We start from the raw sequence: 23719 nt of genomic DNA, 5'->3' as shown, positions 1-23719 counted from the left end.
CTATGAAATAAAACCCAATCAAATTACATTTTTTTTTTATATATCAAATATATCTATCTCACTCTAAAATAAGATCTTTAAAGATTACAAAATGTAATTCTTCTGTATTAATTTATTCATTTACGATGGCGCGCCCCTCCACGTAACATTAACGTCGGCGTGCATTAGTACGAGTAAGTGACGTACGTGCTTCGAAGACGTGTGCGTGAGACGACTACGAGTAATGACAGCAAAAATCCTAACGTTACGTTCCTAGATCCAGAAATAACTAAAATAAAAGATAAATGCTCGGTTTTTATGCCAGATAATTATAGATTATTGATATATTCAAATATAACATGAGTAATTTCGTCAACGTTGTCATCAGTCAGGATGGCCGAGCGGTCTAAGGCGCCAGACTCAAGGTTTCCTTGCTCGCTAAGCGAGTGTGAGCTGTTCTGGTCCTCTATGAGGGCGTGGGTTCGAATCCCACTTCTGACAAATATTTTTTTCCTTTTAAATTTTATTGCTGGATTAAACAAATATAAAAATAATATAGTTGTAAATATTTTGTTTGCAATTTCAATATTTTTCATTTTTTTTATTGAGTTACACTATATTTACTTGTTGTTAGGGCTTTATGCAAGATCGTATGCTATCCAGAGTTCCACCTCATCATATTATACTCTCATATAAATATTACCGCCTTCTCATCCTACATTCTACAAACAAGCAGAAATATGTTTGTATTGTATTGTTTATTTGTTCCAGTTTGAAATGTGAGTGAGCCAGCAACTACTGGTGATATACCATCGAAGCTCCAAAAGTCAGTGGCCTATTGATACATAATCCATGAAAAAAAAAATCATACTTTGCCTATGTCTTGGCTGACACTGGTACTAGCACTAAGCACACCAACTTTTATGTGGCCCATTCGTCGGTACAATGCCTATCTTCCAAGAACCTTAACAAAAAAAAACGTGTTGAGGGACACTCGGTTTGTATGAAGTTTTTTTTTTTTTTATTAAGGACAACTTACAAAACGTACACCATTTATAGGTTAAAAATAAAGGTAATTACATATTTAGCTAAGTGTTGTTTCAATTAAAAGTTATCACGGCATGGAAAATAATATTCATAATATTATGTTTATTTTATGTATTAAACAACAGACACAATGATATAAATTAATATAGTTTGAGAATAATAATTAACAGACCATAAATAAAATTGTTTCCATATGTTTCCCATATGTATTAAAACAATAACATAAAAAAAGTAAACAAATAAGAGAAAAGGGCATAACTATTATTCCTTACGTGACGATGTCCGCCAGTTCACTCTACTGTAAGTCGCGAAAAAGAACTTCTTTCCAAAATTATCTGAAAATTCAGCAAAATTTAGTGTACCAAGACGGATAGACGTTGGCGGAAGATTGTAGCGCCGTTGCATTGAGAAAAAATTAGGCCCTACGAGTAACTTGGTGGTAGGACTTTGTGAAAGTCTGGGTAGGTACCACCCACTCATCAGATATTCTACCGGCAAACAGCAGTACTCAGTATTATTGTGTTCCGGTTTGAAGGGTGAGTGAGCCAGTGTAACTACAGGCACAAGGGACGTAACATCTTAGTTCCCAAGGTTGGTGACGCATTGATTGGCAACGCCATTGTCTACCACCATCAAGTGGCCCATTTACTCGACCTCCTACCGATATCATAAAAAAAAACTATTTATACATCCTTTTTATTAAAACTATTTAATAAAATATTGCATGCTAAAAATTGGGTAAGTCCAGTCATCATTTGGTGACTAAGACCTTCTCACCTTTTTCGGGCACCGCACGGCTTTATTCTCCATAAGATCTAATGGAACGTAAAACGTGTTTTGACCCCATGTTATAAATTTCCAAAAGCATGCACTCCCCCCTAACTCTTCTCGACCTTACTGAAAACCCTAGAGATTCGAAGTCACAAAATCCATTTAACTTTCTAATTAACTAATTTTACATTTTCACCGACCACTGTTTACCACGAAGCAAGGCGGAACATATTATATCGAGTCCCAGAGGCATTGACGTCATAAAAACGCTTCTCTTTTGCTGTCTGTAAGCTAAAATATTGTAAAAATGTATTGATTATTTATTTTTGCATAATTACACACATACATACATTAACAGCCTGTAAATTTCCCGCTGCAGGGCTCAGGCCTCCTCTCCCTTTGAGGAGAAGGTTTGGAGCATATTTCACCACGCTGCTCCAATGCGGGTTGATGGATACACATGTGACAGAATTTCGTTGAAATTAGACACATGCAGGTTTCCTCACGATGTTTTCCTTCACCGCGGAGCACGAGATGAATTATAAACACAAATTAAGCACATGAAAATTCAGCGGTGTCTGCCTGGGTTTGAACCCGTAATCATCGGTTAAAGTGCACGCGTTCTAACCACTGGGCCATTTTTGCATCGTTGTTATCTAATTGGTAACATATGGTATATACTATATTAAATATTTTAATATATATGTATTATAATATAACAGGGAATCGATTTAGTTTAAGCGAATGCTTTAATTCTCAATTTACTTATAATTTTTTACACTTCTGTATGTTTATCAAATGTTAAATACACAAATAAATAAAGAACACAAGTTGTAGTAAGGTGAGTGTATTTCAAATAAATCGATAATAATTATTGGTATTTTTTATACTCTATACGTATACATAGAAATTAGAAAATGATACGTTTATGAAACAAATTAATTTAATTTTGTAGATAAAATTAAAAAAATATTTTGTCAGAAGTGGGATTCGAACCCACGCCCTCAGAGAGGACCAGAACAGCTCACACTCGCTTAGCGAGCAAGGAAACCTTGAGTCTGGCGCCTTAGACCGCTCGGCCATCCTGACTGATGTCTACTGATGCAAAATTATTAGTAACTAAACAAAATGTATTACGAATTAAAACCATATGTGCATTAAGGATATCATACTTATTATCGTCTCTATTAAGTCCAGCTTAAGCACTAGAACGCAAGATATAGAACTTTACGCTGCCTTTAATACAGCATTACAACATCGATTCAACGACACTAGGACAGAATAACTGACACGTATGAAACTTGTATGGAAACTTTCAATCTTTCCTTACACGGCTTTATTATTTTGACGGGACATAAAAAAACGTTAATTATAAATTTTATATTATATTATACACATATTATTATACATATTAGCGATGTATAAAGTCGCAGGATCGATGGAAGGACTGTGATCGTCGTCACTCCAATTGCAAAAAAAAAAAATGTTAATCTATGTAATGTGTATGAAAAGAGGTTACCATTTTAAATATATATGTACATATTCCTATTGATATATCAAAAATAATATACGAATATATATTTGGTCATAATAACTGAGTATAATATATTTAATTCTGATAGATTAATTGCGATATATTCGTTACCAATCTAAAATAACAATTATAATTTAGCCACATATATTTTCAAGAATAACAGAATCCAAAAGGGAATTTATCTACCTAAAAATTAATACCTGACTAGATAAGTTATGAGTACTGTCGCCCACGGAAACTGTTCTATTTTTAAATAAAATAAATATATAATTTATTTACAGAACCTTCTACAATAACAGTTGAAAAGGTATCCTTTTTAGTACAAGAGAAGTTAAACAAAAGTACGAGTTAACACATTTAAATAAATTATAAGGAGTGGAAGGAAAAATATAAATAGAAAAAAGTACTTGTGTGTATGGTTGTGTGTGTGAGTGTGTAACGTATGGGTGAATGATGGATTCAATAAAGATTCCATTCACGCTTGATGTTCTAAATTCAAAAAAATTCAAATCCTGAAAATCCAATACCATGGATTTTTCTCTCCGAGCATAGACCATACCAATTTTATCTAACTACACCAAAAATTCGTCAATCAGCGCTTGACCGGCAGACCGTTGACAAATTAATGTAATAAAAATTGATAGAAACGCTATTTTCATTTTTCAATATGAACGTATTTTAAACTTTGAAATAGTGTTTTTGGAAAAGCATCAACTTTATAAACAATTTTTTAAAAAATCGTTACTAATATTTTTTGTTGTATATTTTTTATTTGAAATTTAACATATTATATAAACTTTTTTGTTTGATAATAATTTAATAGCTATAAATGTGTTCAATAAGAACTTTACAGCTCTACCTACGATTGCATCAATATTTAAAAAAATAAATTCCAATTATTCTAATTTTAAAATTAAACATCTGAATTAAAACGTAGACTAAATTATTCCATCATTAAAAACTATTTTGTTAAAATACATTACAAAAAAAAACTTACAGAAACAATCTAAAGCAAAATCACTTAAATTTTCCTTCTCAACATTTTCTGGGACAGTCGAGATTTGTATCGTTATAATTTCAAGTTCTTACTCTCCTTTACCTACCAAAACTTTATTTTATGAATTCTAATCCTAGAAAAAAAGAAAAATCTTCTGATCACTTCTATGAAACATTTGAATTTTAGTTTGTTACAAAAATAAAAATAAAACGCCTTTTTATTTACTAGCTATAAGAGTGTACTTTATTTACATTACTTTAAGCTATCTATAACAACTTGTAGAGTTGATCAAATACATGCAAAAATATAGTTTTTATAGCAAACGGCCTTGTGGTGCCCGTTTGGTAAGGTTAGGTTAGGTTAGCTACCCAATCATCATTTGTTATACGCAACATAAATTAGGTTTGTTTCGATTTAATAAATTCGTAAAGTTAACAATGCTATAGAAAAATACCTCGCGCTATCGTGTTCTGAGGTAAATTCATTCAATTGCCTATTTATATACTCGTATAGACGAAATTGTAACGAAAATTATGACGGCCATACTGCTATTTTCCTAAAATTTCGACTCAGAGCACGAATATGATAATTAGAAATGGCAAACATTTCATTTTCAAGGTCAAATCTGAGAATAAAACTTTATCCACGTTTATTGTAATAACATTAATCTCAGAGGAAATGTTTCCAATAAAAGTTTTCGGTCATGAGAAGCGGTTTGGGCTTTTCGGATTGACGTCACACTTTCTTAACAACGGTGAGAACAAAATCATAATAGATTCCAAAAAAGGGAATACTATTAATGTAACAAGGTTTGATAAATCAATGTATGTATATATTATTTTTATCAATTATAATAAATTGCTGACTAAACCATTGCTGTTTATTCTCATACCTTAAATAGATGAGCCGATATAATTACAGTATTAAAATAAAAACATCGAAAAGCAAATCACTAAACTAAAGTTGGATCAGCATAGTCATATGATATCTTCCTCAAAATTATATGAATAACTAATTTCGACTAACGCGTCACACTTGCATGGTAATATTCGACGTGTAGTTCCCACTTCAACACCACATCATATAGGCGTAACATTCAACAATAATACTTGTAATAATTTAATGGAGAAGGCACAAATAAATAGTAAAAATCATAAAAAAAAGTAAAGCAACAGCTTGTTAATCTCTCAATGCTCGATGCCCAATATTTTTGAGGAGAAGGTTGGGAGCCTACTCCATTACGCTGGTCCAATGTGTGAAGGATACGCTAATGGCAGAATTTCATTGAAATTAGACACATGCAGCATTCCTCACGATGTTTTCCTTCACCGCTGAGCACGAGATGAGTTATAAACACACATTATCCATCCATGATGTATTTTATTTTAAGAAAACACTGATTACAATTTGAGCATAAAGGGGCATTCTAGTAAAGTAAATACCTGTCTCATACCTTACTTATAAGGCTTCAAATCCCCAGAACATAAGGTCAAAATCTTGGTCAAAACTTAGATAATAAAAAAAGGTAATGACTTTTTCTGTCAAGAGACTCTCATAATACATATAATTCGCAGCTGTTATCAAATTGGCACTGTTTAAATCTCGTGCCCTGTATCCTGATCTTGTGACAGATTGCTGTCTCGTTGGACTATGAGAGTGCAAAGATACTCTGGTTTTATCACATTCAATTTATCTTTATATATCCTTTGTTTTAAGCATATACTAAGCATTTGGCTAGTCTCCATTGAGAATAGCCGCTGTGGCCAAATCGATCAGTAGATCATTAAGGATGTTAATAAAGATTATTTAGTAACTTAAATGATACATATCGCATCTACTTTATGCTATTTTAGGTCTTAACGTATAATCAATTAAAACTATAATTTTATAATTATTTAGCAAAAATATTTCGTTTAGTTAGTAATTATTTTTTTTTATTGCTGAGTGTTGTTTGTGACTACACAAAAGCGCCTGATTCAAGGTTTCCTCTTCTGTTGAGAGACATTCTTAATCCCAATTCGACTAACTATTAAACTGTTTGTCTTCGCACAAATTGTGCATGAAGAAACTATTCAGAATAAAATTATATTTTTTACTTTGTATATTATCAGCAAACAAATTCTCGAAACCGTACTAATTGTGTTCTTGAACAATATTTTGTATAAATACTAGTTATTTCGCATCAGTCGTCATCAGTCAGGATGGCCGAGCGGTCTAAGGCGCCAGACTCAAGGTTTCCTTGCCTGCTAAGCGGGTGTGAGCTGTTCTGGTCCTCTCTGAGGGCGTGGGTTCGAATCCCACTTCTGACAAAACGTTTTTTGAAGTGTTTTCTGGCATTATATTATTGTTAAATACTTCGCAAACAATTGTAGCCATCACAGAATGATATTACTTTGTAATTAAATTCATTATTAAAGGTCCGTAAATATGACAATGACCGTTTTATTAATTCAGGACTATATTCTTAAAATGCATTTTATATTATAAACTGTAGTGTATGTTTTTGTATTAGGAAAGATTATTTTGCATACACTATCTATGTCAGAGATTAAAAATATTGGAGTAGGTAATATTAATTATGCTGATCGCATGATTTTCTAAGTAGCTTAAATACTTCTTCATTTAACATAATATTTACCTACTATTTTATTTTGTTATTCATTTAAATAGTTTTAAAGTAAAGGGAATCAAACTGATTGGTTTTAATCTTTTCATTTTTATTTTCAACACGTTTTGTTATTTGAAATACCTGGTATAAAATGCTATGCAAATAATCTTTTAATCTGAATATATATTTAAATTTAATATTTTAACTGAAATAAAATATTTCTAATCATTTTAATTTGATATAAGGAAATAAATAAGGGCAATGCAAATAAAATAGAGATACGATTTTTTATACTCTCGTGGCTTGAAAAAGATTTCAAACCTTTGACTTGTGCTTCCGGTCCGGTCGAGTCAAATTTACCATCCTATGCTATGATTAACGACGCACTGTCTTTTTGCTAGCGCTTGTGCAATATAGAAAGTCCAGAGTTTAATCGTATTAATTACCACTAAGCATATTAACCGTGCGAGGTTGTGAGATATAGTACAAATATTCATTTATTATCCATGTTAAGCCGTAAAAATGAAAAACTTATTTTTGTAAAGACATTTTGTTTAAAAAAAAACCGTTTTCTGAATCACGCTTACGTTTGGTTAGCCCTGTCCATCAATATATAATAGGATAGATAGATACTTTGAAAAGATAGAATTGACATTTTGGTACGTTTTGTTTTATTGCAATCTTGTAACCGTAACATATTTCAACCGGAACTACGGAAGTGTTTTTACGTACGACAAATAAAGTGCACATGTATCGGTATGTAATCCACTACACCACAATATCTCCCCTGTAACAATTTATTTTACAAGGCTATGTCTAATCTGCACAAAAAAATAATGGAAACAGGGAGATCACCAATCGCCATCCAACTGAAATTATAAGCTTATTTTTTGTAGATACCCAACGAATTAAATATACCGTATCCTTTTTTAAAAGCATTTACACTTCATGATGTATTTTCGACTTGCATCTTATTTGACAAAGATACTCTGGACTTGCTTAGTCCATTGCAATGCAATTCCAGATAGAATCTAACTCAATGAGACACTATCGAAATATATATATATATATATATATATATATATATATATTTTTTATTTGTAACTTTAAAATATAATGTGTTTTTAATGAAGATTTAATAAGTATAGGATCCTGACTGACTGAACTAAAAGCCATTTCAAGGGATGGATGAATGGATGAATGGGTTCAAGCCTCGAGAATTACCTCCTTGCCCGTAATTCTCCACTCGGGTAGTCGCGGCTACCGCTTCAACCATTTTGGCCTGAGCCAGGACCAGACTTGACCCAGTGGCTATAATAATACCGTTTTTACTAGTATATGTTACTCTACAAAAAAATGGAACAGGGCCTTTTCTGTTAAATCTTAATTGTACTTAATTGAGACACTCTTTAAACAAATAGTAATTTTCCTATGTTAGGAAATCTATTAAAGTTAAATAAACATGCCTTTAAATTATTTTCATATCATTTTATCTTTACTTATTTACAAATAAACAAAGTTATAAATAAGTAAATAAATTTGAACCGAAAATACTTAGTGGATAGATCACTTAAATTTCAATTTTAAAATAAGAATTGCGGGCAAGTACCTCTGAGTTCTATAGTTAGTTATGATAATAACTCATCTCGTCCCAAGCGGTGAAAGGGAAACATTATCAGCACGTAATCAGCATATTTCGGATGAAATTTGCCTCCGTCATCAACTGATTGTTACTCCACTTCTAAATAAATATATGTTATCGAGTAAATAAAACATGCCGTATCCACCTTTACAAACATTTCCACTTCTCGTGTAGTTTCGACATGGCGCGAGTGACATAGATACGTCAGGTGTGGCCTGTCCGGACTCCGCCGACCGTGTAATTCTATGTGAAGGGATATCAGCAAGCCTTTGCAAGTGGCAAATATATTCATAGGTGTTGTTCGGAAAACGAAATTTATGTAAAGGTTTTGGTTTAACGAATATATTTGTACGTCGGAAATGATGAATGTTTTAATGTCGTTCGTTTTTTTTTTTTTTGGAACTGTTAAGTTTTTTTGGGTATAGGTAACATCCAGTAAGTAATTTCTCTTTAAATGACATTATAATGTATATTTATTTTACTGCCTGCTTTTAGTATCTGCTATAACATACGGTACCGAAACGTGAACTGGACTTTAAATTAGTTTATTGTGCTATAGAGTTATGCTTGAAATATATTTGAAGGCCAAAATCAGATAAGAGATTATCTGGAGAAGATCCGGCAGAGCTTGCAAAATTAACAGACTGAAGTGGCACTGAGCAGATCACGTGCGGAGAAAATGGCCATTGGAGCGGAGGAGTCCTAGGTTGTAGATCACAGTTCAAGAAACAAAGTGCTCCCTTCCAAGTTTCTCCTCCAACCAGGTGGACCAATGACCAGAAGAAAAGGCATGATCTAACTGAATGAAGACTATGTCTAGTAGTGGAGTATGATTGGCTGAATGATGATATATTGTAGTGTTTAGAAGTACTAAGTAATTTAGTATTGTGTTCACAACATTTCCCATTATTTACTAAATTAATTAGTTATTAAAATGAAGATAAAAATTTAAGTATTAATTTTAATCTGGTACAGAAACAATCGACAAGAAACAAATATATGTTCAACATTTTGAAGAACAAAACTGTCAATTTATTAGTAATCTTATGAAAGAAATTGAATTCAGCTAAATTTTCTTTAGTAGGGACGTAAAAGGGATAAAAACACAATGAAATAAGTTTACAAGTTTGAAAGACGCATCATTATTCAAATAACTTTTTCGTGAAGTGCGTAAAACGTGACTTTACTAAGAATATTCAGATAGGAACCACACTTGTCCGACGTTAGACATATAAATGTATGAGCCATAAATATCCCACTGCTGGACTAAAACCTCCTCTCGTGTTGTGCCGAAGTTTTGGAGCTTATCCCAACACACTGCTCCAACACGTATTAGTGGATACACGTTTGATAAAATTATCCGCCACATGCAGGTTTTCTTCCACTATCAATCACAAGGATAATGATGAGATTATAACGTATTAAAAAATTATTTCATATTACATATACTTAGTACAATTTAAAATATATTTTCGCAGTTCTATTTTGTAAACACTTTTCAGTTCACTCGTGAAAATTTGATAATCGAGGAATGATGATACGCTAGTTTGAATGATTTAAATGTTATCATTATTATTATTATCAATATCGCATATAACTTTCTCACATCTTACAATTAATTTGAAGGCAGGGTTTGTGCACGCTCGTCTGATATCACCCACTCATCAGATATTCTACCGCCAAACAGTAAAGTTCAGTACCATTGTGTTCCAATTTGAAGAGTTACTGATCCAGTGTAACTACAGGCACGAGGAACGTAATAGCTTAGCTCCCAAGGTTGGTTTGATACGTAGAGGCTAATATTTCTTACGTCATCAGCCTACCTCTTACATAAAAATTGTGTATAGGTTAGCACTCTATAATTCTGTTAAATATGTATATTATCCCCTTTTTATCTATCTCCTTTAATCATAAAATAAAGTGTATTCATAAAAATATTTAATATTATAAAACTTAATATAGATATAACAAAAACTATCTGATATAGAAATATACGATATATAAAGATCTATCATAAATTAAACTAAGCTGTTTATTTGATTAAACAATTTCAAAAACAATAGTATTCTGTTAATATAAAATTAGAAAAAAAAAAAAATATTTTTTTTAATTTAGATTCAAATTATTCTAAGAATAGACCAATTAGGGATAAAATAAATTAACACCTTTCGAAAGTTTTGTAACGGATTTTGTTCATGAAATTTTTTAGAAACTTTATCTAACAATATTACAATGCTCAAAAACCTTCACGAACAGACGACAATATTCTAGAAAATGCGATCTGTTGAATTATACTTACTATTTACAGAATAAAATTGAATTCCGTGATTATGATAATGATTCATTTCGCTAAAACATTGATAGTACAAAAGAAGAAATCTTTAGACAAGTTCCTAAAACAATATTATACAACAAATTAACTTAATTAGATGAAAGATGCATCTAGACGAGATATGTTAGGAAAAATAAACGCTATTGAATGTTCTTCCTTGGGATTTACGTTTGCTTTATAGCAAATTTCATCAAATGAGGTTCAGTAGCTAAACCAGGAAAGCGTAACGTACAGACGTCTTACTTTCGCCTTTATAATATTAGTATAGAATAACTAAAAATCCTAAATATTTGCACGCAGTTTTTTTTTTTAAATAATCATATAACCGTATACAAGTGTTTGTATTAAAAAAGGAGATTTTGGTTCAGCATTAGATTTTTTTTTCTTGCTTGAAAATAACGCAATCGACGTTACATAATTTCATTTATATTTTTGCCCGTATTTTCTTTATTAATACAAAAATAAATTCAAGTTAACATAACCATCGGGATTTTATTAACACAAAATAGACTACACTAAAGACCCAAATGTATGTATTTCAAAAACGTATGCACATATACGAGGAAATCTTTAGATCGTCCCTTAGATTATGACAATAAAAAGGGTTCCAATCGACATATTTCACAGTTCGTTTAGAAAGTTTGAGAACCGAAAGATATTACAGTATTTCACGGTTACTTGAAATAAACCAGTTGTTACTTTTTATATTTATTAATTCACAATATTGGAAAGAAGATCATGAGAAGATATAGAGATTTACTATCTTAAGAGAAGTATGGATTTCAATTGAAAGGTTTTTAATACTATAGAATTATTTTTATTTGGTTTTGGGCTTGTCGACGGAAGACTGGGTCGGACCGGATCTATCGGGAACATGCGGATTAACAGAAAAATCCAGGGTAAATCTGGGCACAATAAATCTAAAAATAAATGTGACCAACGTTCTTTTACTCCACTCATGTATCTTTATCATTCAGTACTCCATTTATTTCCAAAAGCATCTTCCGATCTCGATTTCTTAACAGGTCGGTTTTAATTATCTCACGATTGCAATACGAAGAGAGTTCTTCCAAAATATCACAATCACATACGTTTAATCTTACTACTGATTCCAACAAAAGAAATGCTGATGGCAAGGGACTTAGTAATTCCCCTACACCGATATCCCTACCCTCGACCTCGCCCTCTTTAATAAAACCCACAGATGCACAATAACAGTGTCCCTTCATTAAATCACGAATGCGTAATATGCCATGTAATTGTATGATTCACTTTTGAGGGGTTGAAAATTAAATCTGCGACAAATGGTGGAGAATTTGAACACGAGGGTGTATCTGTTTACATTCTTTAACAGACATAAAACCTTATATATACTAGCGACCCGCCCCGGCTTCGCACGGTTTAAATTCGTTAATAAAGACAATAGTATAATATAAATATAATTTATATCTATAGCCATTAGGAATGGTGTAGCTTTCTACCAGTGAAATTTCTTTAAGAATAAGAATATTCATTTGGGAGATTACCCGCAACACACAAACAAACAATTTTTACCTCTTTATAATATTAGTAAAGATAAATGGATGGTGATGTATCTGTTTGCGATCATTATTGTTAAATTAATTCATTTAAAAAAAACTTTAATGTAAAAAACGGTTATGAACAATATAGCTTTATCTCCTGAACTAATTTACAGTGTTTCTGGAACCAGTTCCTTCTCTTAAGTTACTACAAGTCTTTGGCAAATTACAAAAAAATAACAAATAATATTAAAAATACATGCATGCGTAAACATGTGTGTTATTTTCATGTGTATGTTTGGCTTTTTGTATTTAAAACTAAAACGGGGTGGTCATCATTTTCACTATACTTCTTTCAGACAAGTCATTAAAACGTCTTTAATATAGTGGTTGAAAAGATTTTAACATTGTGTTAGTCATTAAATTTACTGTCAACTCGAGAAGCGATTGTGTCGTAGTGCTTTTGTTTATTGGTAAGTGGTAAAGTGGTCTTCGATTACATAGATAAACATCCACACGTATTGATAAATTAGTACGATATTTGGTATCGTTTTAGATAAAGCAAATATATTTAGTTTAAGGTTATATTGTTTATTGATCGAAAGTAAATTATCCTCCATCCTCCAGCTAAGCTGTTATGGTGGACATGACCATCTCATACCCATTTAAGTATATGTACACTCACCCAGGATTTACTATGAAATATTATAACAATGTCATGCATGTATATCTGTATATCTGCACCACATAGTATTACATAGGTCGTTGATATATATGAGAAACACTGTTGGTCCAATCATACTTCCCTGAGGTACCCCATATGAAACAAAATCCACGTTACTAACATTGGCATTGACAGACCGTTATCGTTTAATTAAATAGATTTCAAACCACAAAACAGCATTCCCCCTATATTTTTTACTATAGGAATCGATACGGTATCGAATGTTTTTTGCAGATCTAAGAATACAGCAAGAAATTTGTGACCTTCGTCAAAATAGTTATTTACTACAGTTGAAAGTTTTAACACAGCGCCTTCCGTAGACCTCTCAGCTCTGAAACTATATTGGTTTTAACTTAATATATTATTTCTTTTGAGTTATTGAATAGTAGATAATTCATTTTGAGAATTTGGTCTGTAATTTGCGAAAACAACTTTTTACCAGGACATACCAAAGTGTTTTTTTTTTTCATTAAAAAACATCCTATGTAATATTACATTTATTAAATATTGTTCGACTGTCTTTAAAATTGGTAATAGATAAATAAATTGTTTAATTCGTTATGTAAATTTAAATTTGAATGGACTTCCACATCGTTATACTGTGCAAAGACAGCACATATTATTACAAGTATTTTTATGTCGAAGATTTAATACAATCCACTTTTTTGTAACTCGCCACTACGAGTAGGTGGCATTCTAACACATCAACTTTAAAACCAACATAAATTATTTTAAACAGCAATACGTAGTAATGTAGTCTTCCGGTTCAACGTAGAGTCAGCCAGTGTAACTACACAAGGGAGATAACATCTATGTTTCCAAGGTTGGTTGCACATTGATGATATGGGTAATGATTAATATTTCTTAGAGTAACAATATCTATCAACCTATCAATGTCTAATGGGAGTGATGACCCCTCATCATCAGGAGGCATATTATATGAATTTTATAAGTATAAAACCAAATACCCACCCAACACAGAATAATTGGTTTTTCTGACAATGCAATCTCATTAGCAGCCTGGAATTGTTGATTCTCCTTTGCCTTAGAAAGCAACTAAAGGTATCGGTCTTTCTCCTGAACTTCACCTGTATCGGATCCTCATCCCAACGTATTATAAGAGTAGAGACAGCACCTGTGTTTCCGCACATATTTGTGCACTATAATATCTCCTGTGAAATCGGTTATTATCACAGGATCGAGACCGAAATCGATCAGAGCAGATTCGTTAAGAGATAAATTTAAAGAAATTAAAATAATGACTGTCGCTTCTCAATTTGTTTTTGATAATGTTATGTATGTACGCAAAAACATAAACGATTTTCCCAGAAATTGTGACGTACATTCTATTAACACTAGGAACAAGAATAAACTTGTTACTCCAAGTACCCGATTACACAGGGTTAGTAATTCTTTTTTGGGGCAATGTATACGTTTTTACAACAGGATCCCAGAAAACGTTCAAAATTATTCAATTATAAAATTCAAAAGAATCGTTAAAGAGCGTTTGTGTGCTAAAGGATATTACAACACTAATGACTTTTTAGTTGACTGCACACCTTGGGAATGAAATGATCGCCTCCAGGCTGTTTCAAATAACTAAAATATAATAATTATTGTACATGCAAAATGAAAAAAAAAAAAAAAAAAAAGAAAAAAAAAATATCCCGCTGAGTTTCTTTCGCCGGTTCTTCTCAGGTCCGAGGTGCTAAATTCCGAACCGGTGGTAGATTTTTGACAATCAATAAGCAAGTGTAAACACTTCTATATTGAATAAAGATTTTTGATTTGATTTGATTTGCACTATTATAGAGATCCTTCTTAAAATAACAGACTTGATACCTAAGGTCTATAAAACGTAATTGTCAAAAAAGTTATCAGATATCTGACATATTACAATACTTACATCAACCAATATCATAAACACAAAAGTTATAGATATTGGATAGATGAGTGCCTGGCATCGAGATCTGATCTGGATCTGAATGGAATTTGGCAGCGAGACAGACTGTAGTCTGGAATAGCAATTAGATTAGTTTTCATTCTGCAAAAATATCCCCCTCCCCCGTAAAACATGGGCGAGGCTACAGTCAGAAACTAGTAAATAATATATAAATATAATTTAAAAAAATAACATAACTAACTCCAACCGATTCTGATAAGACCGTTTACAGTCTTACGATATAAATTACTTAGGCTTTTGTAATTAATAGCTTGGAATATTAGTGAGTGAATTGGCTGCGTAACCTCAACAATTAGCTGGGGCTCTTACTGAACACTACATTACACAGAATTTACTGTTTTATAAAGCTTGGAACATACTCACTACGTAACTAATTATATATATTTCAAATAATATTTGTTTTGTTCTTAGAAATAATCATTGTAACACCTTAAATGACTTAACTATACTAATAATAATATTACATTTTACATTACATTAACAGCCTTTAAATTTCCCACTGCTGGGCTAAGGCCTCTTCTCCCTTTGAGGAGAAGGTTTGGAGCATATTCCACCATGCTGCTCCAATGCGGGTTGGTGGAATACACATGTGGCAGAATTTCATTGATATTAGCACATGTAGGTTTCCTCACGATTTTTTCCTTCACTGCCGAGCACGAGATAAATTATAAACACAAATTAAGCACATGAAAATTCAGTGTTGCTTGCCTGGGTTTGAACCCGAAATCATCGGTTAAGATGTGCGCGTTCTAACCACGGGGCCATCTCGGCTCTATATAATATAATAATAATATATTTTATCCAATTAGAATCTTCCAAGCACATATTTTTTTTATTGCCAATGTGTATAAATAATATGAATGGTTCCACTATATCTACTTTATTCAAGTAGGCTTTTACAAGCATTTTTGAATCGTCATTTAACAAACTATTTAAAGTAAAGCTACCACTGTAACTACTTCAAATTAAGTAAATAGAGTAAACGTTACTAAAACGTTTTTTAAATTCTATTTTATATAATATGTTTGCAATGTGTACGGAGCCTTATATTAAACGCGCTCGTGTGTCTGTTATCGCGGTTCACACTTGGCGACGCACACTTGCTCGAACGCGCGAGTATGCGAATTAAAGTGCAAAGCCGTATATTTTAAATAAAAGCTGACTCCATAACTATTTTAATATCATCGCATCAATTTTGACTTTAAATTGTATTTTTTTTTTATTATTATATACATTTATCGTTTGAATAAATCCATCATGACTTGTATTGATCAAATATTAATATAAAAATTATGAACTACTAGTAATACTTATACTTACGAATATATAAATATGAAAGTTGTCTTGTCGGTAAGTTTGTCATGCTTTTATTAAGCAACGAAACCATAAAATGTTTTGATTTTTTGTATTGTACCTTTATAACCGAAATATTCACCTGATTATAACTGTGGGTAAAATATTGTTAACTATATAAAACCTGTATTTACAAGTATAAAATAATCTGTAAACAACTACATAGTTATACATATATAAAAGTAACTGGTACTGTAAAATTTAAAATTTTCAATAAAATTTTGATTTAGTATTTTTTTTTTGCTAACTGTACCTTTAAAACCAATTCAAAAGAAAAAGATTCGAAGGTGACAGAATAAAAATATCACCGCAAATAAAAATGTGGTGACCCAGATCTGTGTGAAATAAAATACTTTTACCGAATCACATAATATTTTAACTTCATTTTACGGTTACATTAAATCTTTATGGCCCATGCGATTATGGCAATTCGGTAATAAAAACTCACTTTCGTTTTACTAGTATTATTAAAGGAATGCAATTTTAAATAAATAACGGAATATTTCTCACATTCACACTTCGCAAGACAAACGATTACGATTTTATAACACATTGTGTTTTGGTTCAAGAAGGCAATTTTTTTTTCTATCTCTATCTCAGAACCTTGCTTAGCGAAGAAATGCTTGTAAAGTTCTCGTGATGTTTAATTTTGAGCTGATATACCCTTACAGCCGAGATGGCCCAGTGGTTAGAACGCGTGCATCTTAACCGATGATTTCGGGTTCAAACCCAGGCAATCACCACTGAACTTTTCATGTGCTTAATTTGTGTTTATAATTCATTTCGTGTTCGGCGGTGAAGGAAAACATCGTGAGGAAACCTGCATGTGTTTAATTTCAACGAAATTCTGCCACATGTGTATTCCACCAACCCGTATTGGAGCAGCGTGGTGGAAAATGCTCCAGCAACCTTCTCCTCAAAGGGAGAGGTCTTAGCCCAGCAGTAAGAAATTTACAGGCTGCTAATGTAAAAAAAAAATACCCTTACAGATAGATTATTTGAAACCCTGCGTAACCGATGGTAGAGTTACAAGCAGAATTGGTACCTATACATCAATTATTCCGTTGCTAAACGTCAGTATTCTGTATTGCTTTATTACAGTTTGAAGGATGAGTGAGTTAGTATAATTACAGACTACAAGGGATATCATCTTAGATCTCAAGTTTAGTAAGCATTAATCCCGTAAGATCTGCTTTAAAATTCTCATAATATATGTATGAGCAAAGGTATTAACTATGACGTCACTATGCTCGTCTCATTTCCTGTAATACCTGCCACCTGATGGTAAGTGATAACCACCGCCCATAGATAGTGGTACTGTAAGATATATTAACTATTTCTTCGCCACCAATTCCGGGAATATAGATGTTTCTTGTATGTGGCTTTCTCACCCTTCAAACCAGAACACAGCAATACTAAGTATTTTGGTGGTGGAATATTTGACAAAGATATGATGCTACCACCCAGTGAATATTATTTTATTAAGCTACTTACATTTTTGTATGAAACAACTTTTTTATATATCCTTAGTTAAAGTTTGCATTAACCAAATTGCCATTGTAAACAAGACTTGATTTCCCAACAATTTTAAAGGGTCCTTTTATTAAGTTTGTTGGGCAGGTATTGCGACAAAGTTTTTACGACGTGGCATTATGTTGTCATATCAAAACAAGACGTTCAGTTTGTTTTATTTTTAATTGTCCTAAACTTCAAGATTTTAATACGAAAATCTTTTCTCCGAAGTTTAACGTGAAATGAGTGTCCTTGTCCTGAATTACAGCTTTTGGTTACCACTATAACATAATTATTACGATTAGAATTGCTTTTATTACCTTAGTTGGATAATTAATTAATAATTAATATTGATGAGCAATATAATTGGCGTAAACACACCAGAAATAAAAATTAGCTTATTATAACCAACGCCAACCAATACCATAATAAAATGTATTTATTTTTATATATCTTAATAGGAAGACACAAGTTAAGAATTAAAAATATATATATATTTTAAAAAATATTCTCTAAAATTATAGGTCTATTCACTCAAAATGGCTCGCCCCTTTCGCGTTTAATTAGTATCGGATTGTATTGGTATGAGTCAGTGACGCTTCTGCTCATAAGATTTCGTAGTGTGCGTGAGACGACTAAGAGTATATTTGATAAATTTATTATATTAAAATGCTAAAATTTAACAGCTCAGGTTGCACTTTCTTGTGTGAATAGCTCTTTAATGTGATCAATCCTAACTTTGTATGCATTTGATGATGAATAAAAAAAAGTCTACTACAAAAAAAATTCACAAAAACACCAGATCTAATTTTATAATATTTTTAGTGGAAGATAAAGTCCAACTCTAGAGAATGATGTTCGAAGACGATTTCCTTACAAGCCATTAGAACGTTAGTTCCACAACTAACACGAGTCGAATGCTGAGTCGGCATGTTCTCCTGATTTACTCGAAAGACCCCGTTAGGCTGGCTTCCTTCTGAAATATAGCCTAGCATTTTGTGATAGTACTAAGAGAAAAATACTAAAACTAACCGTAATTTAACCTTTTAATGTGAGATTTATATAATTTCATTCTTTTTTTAAATAAATAATGCTCAATAAATTCAACAGGAAAATTCTCTTCTATGATATTAAGCAACGTTTGATGTACATAGAAGGCTTCTAATCAAGATTATATATTTTTTTAATTTGTTGCAAGACAACTAACTGGCAAATAAATAACCTCTCACTTAGCCTATAGATATTGCAGGAAATTTAAAGTATATCTTACACCATCAACTCACCACCAAATATGCGATCGAATCCAACTGGCTTGATTATACTTGCATACAAATAAGGTGTATTGAAATAAGGCGACAGGATAACTGACGGACTCATCTGCTGTACGTATTCCAAACGAAAGAAACATACACAGAAAAACATACCAAGCACACATACAAAGAACATAGAGAGTCCTCCTTCTAAAACCCAAAATGATTGAAGGTTTGAAATTCTCTATAGTATCAGATATATACACTATTACGATATCTACTAACGTAATATCATTCTTTTTTGAATGACCACCTCTTTATTACACTTTCATTCATTACGTTCTTTACAAACAAATGGAACGAGGTGGCCCAGTGGTCTTAGAGTGCAATCCATAATAATAATAAGCGTTTAATTTGTGTTTATAATGAACAAAATTGCGTCTGATTTCTGTGAGATTTTGCCACATTTGTACACATCAAACCGCATTGGAGCAATATAGTTCAAAATTTCTCCTCAAAGGAAAAAGAGATCTTAGTAATTGATCATTTGCAGACTTTAAACAAACAAACTCTTCGGCTTTGTAAAATAATTTTGATATATATTATAGTTTATAACTTCTGTCTTGGGCTATTTATAAAAAGTACAGATAGCATAATAAATATAATTCACGTAGCATAAAAAACAATCAGCTGAACGATCACCCTAACCTAAGCGCTCTATAAGATTAGACGAATTGTCGAAAGCTATTACGTTGCAATATTCCTTCGATGTAGACGCAACTTTAACAAGCAATTCGCTTACGATGCAACTTAAACACGATTAGTCACGAAAATGCTTTTGAGAAAATTAAAAAATGCATTATTTCCGTACAAACTAATGTTATCGTAATGATTTTGGCATAAAAAAATTAATTCTTTTTTTAATTTTTTTTTTTATGAAAAATTCCAGGATCGCAGTGGATCCGGTCTATATCAGCCCAGAGACCGACTACCCAATACATAGAATTTCATCATAATTGGTCAACCTGTTAGGTTAGGAGTAGTTCAGAGAGATTCACACATACAGAAGAATTAAGTATTTTATAAATGTAATAGTTTTATAACGGGTTTTATTAATAATATAAATCTATAGAAATACTACCTTTAAACATACCTCATAACGCCAATGCGCCGCCAACCTTGGAAACTATGTTGCTATGTCCCTTGTGCCTGTTACGCTGGGTCATTCATCCTTCAAACCGTAACACAGCCGTACTAAGTATTGCTGTTTGGCGGTAGAATATCTGATGTGTGGGCATATGCTCACATAATCTAATCCTAACTAATAAATACGAAAGTTTGTTTATTCGTTTGTTTGTTTCGTTTTCACGTCTTAAATGGAGTACGATCAAGGGAACTTAACACTTCTCCTCTTCTTCCACGCTGGCAGAAACTAGCAAAGAAACATTTTGTTTTATGCTCTCTGTATTATAAAAATCTTGTAAATAACCATTGCACTGATATTTGCAATTAATATATAAAATTCATAAACATTTCACAATTGTTACAAATACAAAATTCTGAATTTATCACTGAACTGCGATGTTCTGATTCTTGGCCGTTATTTTGCCGAGTGATACCATTGTTGGTGAATTTTAAAGAAAAACTTGCGATTGCGGAACGTTTCAGACAATTTTCTTGTCTAAGTTTCGACTTACAGCGGTATTGCTTTCAAATAAATATCAAGGTGACTACGGAATTTCCTATGTTCGATAGCATATAATGTATTGAAATACAATATATATATATATAAGTATTACGTTATTTTTTTACTATTCAGCATGACTTGTTGTAGTAGTCTCCACTGCCCATAGAAATTGGTATCGAAATAAATAGTAACCATTCCTTGCATCAACAATGCGCCACCAACCTGGTGTATTTGTGCATGTAGTTACACTAGCTAACTCACCCTTTAAACCAGACTACAAATATACTAAGTATTGTTGTTTCGCGGTAGAAAATGTGATAATGGATATGTAAATGAAGAGTGGACTATAGGTAACCAACCAGAATACCACAAACTGCACGCAACTCGACTAAATACTCACGAAATCGTTTCCACAATATTTAAATACTTATCCATTCAATAAAAATGATTAAATCCCATGTTACAATTGGCGAAAATATATATTTATAATTTAATATGACGTGATATTTTACGAGTATTTATATTATATATGTGATGATTCCGTGGTTTTCACATCTAAGCTTATTTTTTTCTATAAATTGACACGGAGTCAATAAATTCTGGTTAGAATATTACATACAAACAAAAAATATATTATACCCAGCCGATAATTTTTAGAAGTCAATTAAATCACCCTAGATTCGTTTTATTTGTTAATAATTATTCTACAAAAAAAAATAGCGAAAAAAAATGAGCGAGTTCCATTAACCTAAAACCGGCATAAATCGTGAACCCTCACGGTTTCTATATCGTGATTAAAAAATAGACTTTTTTTAAAAAACATTGACGTTGCACGATCGCTTGGAAGTGTGTAAGAGACAGTTTTTGGCTATTTTTTAAAACCAACGACAAGTGACGTTATGATATTCTCGTTAAGGACACATAGTTTCAAGTAATAGACACATAAATAAATATTACTTCATTGAAATTAGGCCAAGAAAAATTTAATTCATTGAAAATGAAGGTACAAAAGTTATGGCTTTAGTAATGATACTTATCAAAATAAAATAATAAAATTGATAAATTAATGATACTTTGATACTTGTCACAAGAGACGAAAACAAAAAAAACATTAATGATAAAACAAGAACCTTATATTTAATTTAATTAAAATTAATCTACAAGTTTGATTTTAAAAGAAGCATTACAGTAAGATAATAATTAATAATTCGATACCGTTATAAAAAGATACGCAAATCGTGGCTAACATGTAAATTAAATAATTTAATGCTTCAGACCAAATACAATAGACCTTTACAAGAATGTTTCGTACGGGTGCTGTCTGATTGTAGTTTACGCTTTACGTTAGAAATAGAAAAAAATCCTTTCAAAACCTAACGAGAGACTGTGGTGAAAAATACGAGATTACTATCGGTTCTCGATACGTAAAATATGTAAAAAAATACACACACTTCGATCTATCCAAACCATCCTTATTTGTTACTTACATTTTCGTTCAAACCAGGTGAGTAACTATATTTGTGTCGCTATATGTTCTGGCTTAGAATATGAGTTGACTATTGTTACAGTCACAAAATATACAACATCGTTTTAGTGGTTTTTGACTCAGCAGCTATGTAGTGCCGAATAATATAATTGATGGTGACATTTCGCAGTCAAGACACGAAATCAAAACGATCTATCGTATGATTTACTTCAGAATTTTAAAACTATATGTAGTTAACACTGCAGTATATATTATCATTTCATTCAAATACAAATTAAAGACACAATAATTTTTCACAAAAAAATTCTACTGATAAAAAAAGTCGAATAATAAATCTACCAAACTCACTTATATAAAATATATATTTAAAAATTTAGTTCGTTAACTTAGTAAAGTATTGAAATTGAAAATATTTTATAGAATCAATAAACGAAACAAATAGTAGGGGTGTCGAAAGAGCGCCACAACTTGAATTCTGGCGGTCGCCATCAAAACAGTGAACTGTCGGTGCGGAAAACGAAGTGGTAGAAAATTCTGCCCACTCGTATATCTAAACTTGAGTCTGATTCATATTTCACGGTACGAGTATTTCAGCCGCACTTTTATATTTAAATAATTTTCTGATATACGGCAAGCTATTTACGATTTTTCATATTCTAACGAAATCGATTTATAATCCGAACAATCGAACTAAATATTCGATCATTAAATTAATTCGTTGTAGCCGCATTTACGTCATTAATTCTTCGAATTAAATAAAATAAAAAGTTAAACTTATTTAATTCCAATTTTAAATTACTAAATCTAATCTCTTAGGTTCGAAGTATTACCAAAAAATAAGACATATTCACTTCAAACTAACGATTTACAAATGGAATAAATTTATTATTAAACGGTTTTATTTAGCTTGCCGTTTGTTTTATGGGTCAAATTTACAAATTGAAATTTTACCCCCTTTCTGATTTGACACACCTTTACGCTGACAATACAATTCGATATATTATTCAGTATCATTATAAATCCAAGACGGCCGCCGCCTCAAACTAGCGGATTACAAATTACAGAGAAAAATAAAATATATGTACGTAGTACAATCTGAGTAAATATACGAAAATTTAATTTTTGTGTGTCTGATCGATGCCCAAAATTGATTAAAAGAGTGATGACGACTTGTACCGCGGACCTACCTAACTATTTTTTAGCCTACGTTGTATACGTCATTATTATCTTTCTTTTCAATAAAGCCGTTTAATTTAAATCTTTTGTTTTCTCTATTTTATTTAAATATTATAAATTTGCGTATTAAATTAATAT

General features: G+C 31.7%; 3 non-coding genes across 3 annotated transcripts; 2 read left to right on the top strand and 1 right to left on the bottom strand.

The window, feature by feature from the left end:
- The first annotated feature begins 366 nt into the window (after positions 1-366).
- Trnal-caa (transfer RNA leucine (anticodon CAA)) lies at positions 367-480 on the top strand. The gene is made up of 2 exons: positions 367-404; positions 436-480. It is a non-coding gene; the product is annotated as a tRNA-Leu (tRNA).
- Positions 481-2772: 2292 nt separating this feature from the next.
- Positions 2773-2886, bottom strand: Trnal-caa (transfer RNA leucine (anticodon CAA)). The gene is made up of 2 exons: positions 2849-2886; positions 2773-2817 (listed from the first exon to the last, which is right to left on the bottom strand). It is a non-coding gene; the product is annotated as a tRNA-Leu (tRNA).
- Positions 2887-6523: 3637 nt separating this feature from the next.
- Trnal-caa (transfer RNA leucine (anticodon CAA)) lies at positions 6524-6637 on the top strand. Its single transcript has 2 exons — positions 6524-6561; positions 6593-6637. It is a non-coding gene; the product is annotated as a tRNA-Leu (tRNA).
- Positions 6638-23719: the final 17082 nt, after the last annotated feature.

This window comes from Vanessa tameamea, chromosome 23, assembly GCF_037043105.1.
Source record: "Vanessa tameamea isolate UH-Manoa-2023 chromosome 23, ilVanTame1 primary haplotype, whole genome shotgun sequence".
Classification (NCBI taxonomy): Eukaryota; Metazoa; Arthropoda; class Insecta; order Lepidoptera; family Nymphalidae; genus Vanessa; species Vanessa tameamea.
The sequence above is the reverse complement of the archived record's forward strand: the minus strand, read 5'-3'. Positions and strand labels throughout refer to the sequence as shown.